Below are 8,833 nucleotides of genomic sequence, written 5' to 3' on the forward strand. Positions count from 1 at the left end.
TGAATAGCTCGGGAAATGTGTGTAGGTGTGGGCGGGTTAGCACGTAAATACAATGACCCCTGCTTCTGGAGACTCTGCAGACCACTGGTAAGTGGCATTTAATGAAAATGATCGCTGAAATAGTTAATACTTGTGCAGCCATTCTGCACATACAGTAACAACACGTTACATGTATATAGTGCTTACTGTGTGCCAGGCAGGCATTGCTATAGACACGTTAGGTATATATTAATTATATGCGTATTAAGTCGTTAAATCATCACATCAACTCTATGTACGGGGGAGGCGTATTCTTTGTTATTCCCATTTTTCAGAAGAGGAGGCCGAGGTATAGAGAGGAGCCACTTGCACCCACCATGACACAGACTCACAATTACCTGTCACAGGTCACACAACTACTAAGTGGGAGATAGGACTGGAATCTATAGATTTATCTCCTGGAGGGGACGTAGGGGATACGTGACATGGTATCTGAAAATCACTACAAAGCAACTCCATCTTCATGAGACGGTGAGCAGAGACCAAAGCAAATGCTGAGCAAATGCTTGGAAGCAAAGCAACCACAGGGATGGCCTTCTTTCCTCGGTTCTTCTGGTCCTCAGCTCTTGCCCCAAGTTTCAACACTACTTTTCAACACTATTCAAACCGACAGGCACTGCTTACTTTCTCCCATTCCAGTCTTCAGAAAGTACATCTTTCAGGACCTTTGACAGGTTGCTTATTAGCTTGCTTTTCTCATATTCAGTGAGTAGATTTGGCGAACATTTGTTTATTCTTAGATTGTGACATGGCTGCTGGGTTTTCCTTCCTTGAAAGTCAGTGAGAATCAGCACACGTACGAAAACCCAGGGATTCTCAGTTACATGGCTATCAGAGCTTAGGCTTTGGAAGGGCATGACTGGCTTCCAGTTGTCTATGGTGTTGGTTTCTGCTAAGTGTCCAGATCCCCTTTGGCGACGCATGAAGAATCTATCGTCCATTAGACATTCAGAGGGCTCGGAATTGGACCGACCTGGATTTTAATCCTGGCTCTGCCAACTCCTGCTATTTAAGCTGGTCCTGTGGCTTTGCCACTGTATACCTCATCTTCCTCAGCTCTAAAATGATTATAGGAGTATCTACTTCATGTGGTATTTAGGAGAATTAATTGAAATTCTAATTATAAAGCATGTATCACAATGACTGGTGCATATTAAGTATTCAATAAATTATAGGTCTGATGGTATAAATTATAGCAATGATGATGATGGTGATTTAGTTGAACATGTTGGGAGCTTATGAGTATTTTCAGCTGGAAGTCTCAAGTCTTCTCAATTTCCCAAGCATTCCCCGTTCCCTTTATCTCCTCTCAACAGACCTATTTCCAACTGATGCTATCTCTGGCTTCTCTGTGGACATTTCTGATAAAGCGACCCAGGGGTGGGTATGCCTATTCAGGAGCCCCGGGGGCAACCCAGGTCTTCCAAGTTCTAGCACATCTGCCTTTGGTTCCTTCTCAGTCTGAAGTAGCTTGAGGTAAAGTAAGATGCTTTACACATCCCCAGACGCCCTTAAAATGTGAATTATCACAATTATCTTGCCTTTCTCAAGTCCATAGCTTTTATTTATTAGTTTTGCAAACATTAGGGAACAAAGACGATCATTTAGAAGCAACTAAATTTTCACTTAAACCATGCTGCACCATTTCTCCGGGTTGTATTACATAAAAACATTTACCAGGGAATGTCTTAATTCATTATTCAGCACACATTTGTGGAACGGCTGCCGTTCAGAGCACGAAGGGTGAGATGCAGGCAGAAGCATTATGGAAAGTCACAGAGAAAAGGGGTCAGGAGAGGTCGTAGCTGCCCGAGTTGTTTTCCAGAAGGGATGCTATGATTAGGCCTTACCCTGTCTTTGTGGACACTTCATGATTCCCTTCTAAGTTCATTTCTCATCTCGCCGAATGTATCCAGTGTTCTGTAAACACAGCTCGCACATTCTTCCTTCCCTTTATTTCCTTTGGTGCTTCTTTGTGCTGTTTCCCCCATATCTGTGTCTCCAACTGCTGTGCATTCTTCAAGTCCAAACATCAGCACCAGCTTTTCAATTAAGCCTTCTTTGATATGCTTGAATAGGGGTCATTCTTTATTTTGAACCCATACAGCGTCTCGTCTTACCCGTCTTACGGTAACACCGCTTTTTTTTTTTTTTTTTTTTTGGCCTTGTATTGACATTATTTATCTATTTATTTGCTCTCCAGGCTTGTAAACATCGTCAAGGAAGGATCTACCCACAATTCACTTTGAATTCTACACAATGCCGAGTCCATCACTTTGTATAAAGTAAGTACTCAGTTTTGGTAAATGAACCCATGGGTGAGTGAATGATGTGGAGCTGGAGATGAGATGTGGATAAAAGGAGAGCAGGGGGTGTTGTGGCAGGCTGGGGGAAAGAAGAGCACAGGATCCCGCGTGCAGTCTCCGTTCCCAGATTTGCCCCTGGAATCCCCGATTTGCAAGAGGAGGAGGGGCCAGCGATGGAGGAGAGGCTCCATATAATTTGTGCACTCACGGATGGGGGGCGGAGCCTGGGGCAGCAGGACACTGGGGCGGTGGCCTGCATTGCTCCTGGGAAGACTGCAGCCTGTCCACGCTGAGTCCAGAGTGTTCCATACCAGGCAGTAGCTTGTGATTAGTATGCTTTCTGTGTTCCCGGACAGAGCAGATGTCTGTCTGCTTTTTTTTTCTGTTTAATGATGATGGCAAGTTCCCAATGATCAAGATCCCGTTTCACATTTTCTGAAATGCCTTGGCTGAGAAATCCTGTTTAGCCCAGTTCTGAGGCCCAGCCTCCTTCTTTGCAGGAATCTTTGCAGATTCATGTGGACTGAGCGCCCGGTGGGCAGGGGTGGCCTCATCTAGCCTTGCTCAGATGGAACGGGTAGTGGGCGGGGCGTGTTATAGGCACTGTCTCTCCGTAAGGATATTTGTTTGTTCTTCTGTATTCTTTTCCTCCAGCAAGAAGTAGAACGAAGACTTCTGCAGATCTTGTAAACCAATTGGTACAAGATAATATTTGGCATTTGAAATAGTTTCTTTTTATAAGTTTCCTTTTGGAAGGGGAAATATATTAGCTGCTACTTTAGTGATTAGTGAACAAGTCAATTAGATCCTTTCCTGTAACACATTGATTTTAGGGGTCCGCTGGTAATACAGATTGAGAGCCTGAAAAGCTGCCCCAAGATCTCAGAGCAATATATTTCCATAATTTTTTTCCTGTGTTCCGTCCCCAGAACTTCACTGAGATGTAATTGACGTGTTACATTGTTTAAGATGTACAACGTGTTAAATTGTACACTTACATATTGCAAAATGATTACCACCAGAGCATTAGCTAATACTTCTATCGTTTCACATAATTACCATTTCTTTTTCTGGTAAGAACATTTAAGATTTATTCTCTTAGCATCTTTCAATATACATATACAATATAGTACAGTATTATTAGCTATAAACATCATGCTGTGCACCAGATCCCAGAACTTATTCGTCTTATCACTGGAAGCTTTGAACTTTTTACCAACATCTCCCTGTTTCCTCCACTTGCTAGCCCCTTGTGCTAGGTTTTATTGAGATTCACAAATACATAGATTCTGTCCCCCAGAGCTTCCTAATCTAATCTGGCCCTGGAAATAAGTCATGCCGGTAAATAATTATGATACAAGTATCCTAGGAGAGAAACAGATAAGTTGTTGTGGGAGTTGAAAGAATTGAGAAATTACTTCTGATGTGTGGATAAATGAGGTAAATCTTAGAAGACTTTGAAAATAGTATGTCCAATGACCTGGATCTTGAAATACAAGTGAGATTTTTAAACTTGTGACTCTAGGGAGGGAACACAGAGATGGGACTGGAAAAATGCCCAGTGTGGACCCCCTTGTAGGTCTAGAAATCAATAAAATTTTACTTCATTTTCCAATTAGATTTGAAATTTCTGAAGTGTTTGTAACTCTTGGTCCTGGCACATGTTGGTGCACTATAAATGCCTGGTGATCATGGTAGTAGCTGCCTTCTGAAGTTTTATGTTCTTCATGAAAGTGGAGACAGGATGTGTCAAGACTTAATCTTGAGCCATGGCTAATATTTGGAGGGAGAATCTTTTGAATCTTTTTTTTTGAAAGAGAGTGTGTGAGTTGGGGAGGGGCGGGGGGGGGGGGGGGAGAGAGAGAGAGAGAGAGAGAGAGAAAGAATCCCAAACAGGCTCCAGTCTCAGCTCAGAGCCCACAGGGTCTATCCCATGACTGTGAGATCATGACCTGAGCCGAGATCAAGTGTTCAAGAATTGGACACTCAACCGACTGAGCCACCCAGGCGTCTGGAGACTGTTATAACCAGTTGGTATGATGTGAGAACGGGCTGGAGTGTGTGTGTGTGTGTGTGTGTGTGTGTGTGTGTGTGTGTGTGTGTGTGTTTGTGTGTGATATACACATGTCGAACACAAGGATTCAAGGTTTTAAATGTGGAAATTAATTTCAGGTGTGCTTTGTGATCACTACAGAGAGGTCGTCATACTTTGGCTTCAATGTCAAGGATGAGGTTATTATTTGAGACAGAAATTAATAAATAGGTAGATGATAGATAGACTAAGCATAGCAGCATGTGGGCATGGATATGTTAGAGATACTTTGTAAGTAGGACCCTACTTTGTAAGTAGGTTGATTCTCAAAGAGCTAAAACCCATTCAGTTGCCTTCTGGGTGGGTCATGGCTAAGCAACTTAGCATTGCTTCGTGGGTGGAAGAAAGGTGTTCATTCCCTTTGTTCTAAACCTTTGCTAACCAAGCAGTCTTCTGATTTATGATGAAGGATAACCTGAGCCAGGTACACATCTCTCAGGCTCACTCCTACAGCCTTAGGCAGCTTCTAAAATCATTTCAGACTTAGGTGTTCAGTTTTGAACCCTAAGAAAAACTGACAGGGCCTGAGCTTACTTATAAGTAACTGGTTCATGTTTAAAGTTGCTGGTGATCCATAAAATGATGCCTGTTTGGCATCTTGCCTGCTGGAAGGGATTTTATGTGACAGGACACAAAATTGGCTGACATGTAGGAATACTATGATTTCAAGGGCTCTAGGGAAGATCGTTGCTCAAAAAAGTCTTTCTCCAACTTCTGCCTAATTTCACAAATATTCCAAAGTATCCTCCTTCTAGTATGTAGCTTTCTTCATGTTAAATTCTCTAAGAGTGGTTGATAATTATTTATATCTGTTAGTCAAAAAAGGGTCTGGGATCATTGAAGAGAATGGCCACAAAATCAACAGGACTAGAGAAGAAATTTTGGGTTAAAGGTAGATAACTCCTCTGTCTTTTTTTTGTGGTAAAGTTAAGACTGTCAGTACCAACCATATCCTATTTATACTATTTTACAGTGTTAATAGTGTAGCTCAAAATGCTTGATAATGTCCCTACCTCTTCGGGAACAAGTAACTAAGGACTTTTTCTAAGTTCTGTCTTACAGTATTAACCTGACAACCTAATGAATAAATTCTTTGAGCTCTTCCAGGAGAAACGAAACATAGTTTTATCATTTAAAATGGCTAAATGTGTGCTATAGCTTCTTTTTCTCAGGGCTCCAGCTTTGCTGGCTGCGCACACATGCCTTAAAAAAGTCCACCTAATAAAATGGCAGACTTTGTATAAGTAGCTTCTCTAAATTCTGGAGGAATCAATGCCAATGCCTTAGATTGTTTCTGTTGAGACAAGTCTTGTGCATAAGCTGGATGGTTTTTTTTTTTTTTTTTTTAAGCAGGTGTCCAAATATCTGAATAGAATACTTGGTCCTTCAAAATATTCAGACAATGAAAATATCAAACCTATTTCATAATAAATAGCAATTTAATTAGATTTTAGAGGAATAGTCAAGAGACAAGGCTGTTAAATTTAATGGGGACACATTTTCAAAAGGAGGTAATCAGTGATGCCTAGAGAGACATCTGTAAGATTTCATCACTAGTTAGAGAGAAAACTTTACCTAAGACCCACGATTCCTGATTCATAGGCTAGTTCTATTTCCACTGCTTCCTGGTGTGGTGTCTGATTCATTTGTGTCACACTGAAGAGGGAGAGGGTGTCATTAGTCATGTTTTTCCCAAGGCCGACTGAAACCTGATGTAATAAAAACAGTACAGGAGACTTATGTGTCACTATTATGATGCCCATATGACAACCAAGCCCATAATGGAGAAATGGAACTTTGGGGGACTGTTTCCTCTGTCTGGAAGCAGCAAATTTGAAGAGCAGTTTGATTTGCACGTGTTAGAAACGGTGCTGTTAACTTGGCTTGTCAGAAATAACGACTGTGGATACATAACGCAATCTAGCTTGGGTACTCTGGTTTTCACAGGCCCAGAACTTGAACACTGAATTTTGGAAGTTAGAGAAGAAAGATTATTGTGATTTATTTATTTTTTTTGATGCTTTGAAATTCTATCAACCTAATTTACCCAGTCCTGAGGAGTTAGTTTAGCTGCTTTAACAACCGTCCTACTGGAGAATCATTTGTTCAAGATTGAAAACAGATAATAGGTTACTTGTGAAAAATTACAACTACAGATTACACTTAGAAATCCCTACATATGAGAAGGGTGTATGGTTTGATGTTACCCAGTAAGCGACTGATGCCATAATGTGACTCCTGTAAAATGACCATGCCTACCCCCTCGTCACCAGCCTTGCTTCCTCTGGAGAGGGACAGAGCCTGTGGCTTGCTCTTGATGGGGGGAGGACTGAGGGAGGAGAGCAGACTTCAGCGTCTCATGCCTATGAATTCCTACTTTGTAGTTGGAGTTTTGAGGGTAGAGGGTTTGGGTGAGGGAGGGAAGGCACATGGAGGGAAGATGTGTCCTGCCCTGTTGGGCCCGCCTTAAATTCCAGGGATGCTCAGTCAAGAATTTGACAATAGTAAGAGCCCCAGGCAGGCAATTATGCAATATCTAATGTTCCTAAGCTATTGTACTTAAGTTAATCATACAGTCCTGGAACAGGAAGTGTGCTTGAAACGTTGGACATAATTTAAGCTAAGTAATTTTGCATTCAGTCTGTTCTCTGCCAAAGAGGAAGCTCAGGCTGGTGGCCAGACCAACCCTTGGAAGGGAACTAAGGGACAACTGAGGGGATCAGATTTTAACTTTCAGTGTGTTAGGTTCTTCCTCTGAGTGGAGCAGAGGAGACGTGGGGGGAGGGGGGAGCGGTCAGCTCCGGAGCCGCCCAGAAAGTAGAGTGAAAGCTATTCAAAGTAGTAAGTAACCCCCTGTCCATTCCCACTCCAATGTCAGAGCATCTAGGCCTGAAGATGATTCCTTTTATAGGCGCCACCAGCCCTGGGCAGCACCTCTGTTTGCTCCTTGCCCACCCCTTTCCGGGTGCTCTGAGAGTCCAGACTGGCAGCTCCTTTGTCACTGGATGTTGCACACAGCGTGACCTTTGGAACCCAGCTTGAACCAGGTGAGCAGAAGGGATACAGGTGACCTTCTGACATCAGCTTGCCAGTGCCTCAAGGGTCAGACCTGTGCTGTGCTCACTTTTAAAGACTCCGTGTTAGGATGATCTACCTGTTAGTGGAGCTAATCAGACACTTCTTTGTTGGCCCTTCTTGAATATTCCTGGGAGGCCCTGGGTTAGCAGACAGCTCATCTAGAGACCACTGGAAGGGGCCACCCAGGGTTCCTGTTACCTAATAGTCAACCCTCCCTCCCTCCTCACTGCCTCCCACATCTTATGGCTCTCTGTGTTTCTGCTGTGTGTTCTGAGTCCCAGGGTCTCTGGCATCCTTAAAACAAGCAAATGGCCACCTGACCCCACATCCAGGCTGGACCATCCCTGGGAAAGGATGGGCAGCCTCCACTCAGTGCAGGCTGTCCCCAGGGGAGCTTACCAGAATTTTGGAAGCCTGGGGTGGGGAGTAAACAAACACTGCTCTCCTTGCTCTTCTGGAAAGAAACAGCATGGGCAGTTTTGCCGGGGGATTGCTCAGTTTTTGAGCAGGGGTTTGTGTGGAGTTGTGGAGACACCAGATTGTTGGGAAAAGCCTTCCCTTCCTCTTTGTTTCCTGTGCCACTCAGTGATGTTTCTTTTTTTCTAAATTTATTTTTATTTTTAATGTTTTATTTATTTATTCTGAGAGAGAGAAGGAGGGGCAGAGAGAAAGGGGGAGAGAGAATCCCAAGCCGGCTCTGCACTGTCAGCATAGAGCCTGACGTGGGTCTCAATCCCACAGACTGTGAGATCATGATTTGAGCCCAAATCAAGGGTTGGATGCTTAACTGACTGAACCACCCAGACGCCCCTCAATGATGTTTCTTAAGCTCTTGCGTTAGATGGTTTTGGTGGGAAACATGGCCCAGCCCAGACTCTGCCCTCTGGTGCAGCCTGCATAGAGTATCTCGGTAACATGGCCGGTAGGAGGAGTGTGGCTGGGTTCCTGGTATTGGTGCTGCTCTGTTAGCAACAGAAACGCAAACGGTCTCAGGTGGGAGATGAGAAGGGTAACAGGAAAGCTATTTCTTTTCATTTCCCCAGGAGTTACAGATTCTGAGCAGAATTGCTAAAGGCCTCTCCAATTTGGAGGCATAACACTTTGGTAACATGTTGGAAGAGAGCCTATTGATTAATAAATGTGATTGGGACACAAAAGCACAGAAACCTGGGTATCGCTTTCATTCCTCACAATAATCACATAGCAAAACATCACTTCTTGGGGGGCCTGAATGCTGAAGCAGCAGGCTTCCAATTAGAATGCGTTCTTACAGCTTCTGCAATGGTACCCGTGTGTGTGGAAGGACGTTGGCAGGGCT

This window comes from Panthera tigris, chromosome B2, assembly GCF_018350195.1.
Source record: "Panthera tigris isolate Pti1 chromosome B2, P.tigris_Pti1_mat1.1, whole genome shotgun sequence".
NCBI classification, from domain to species: Eukaryota; Metazoa; Chordata; class Mammalia; order Carnivora; family Felidae; genus Panthera; species Panthera tigris.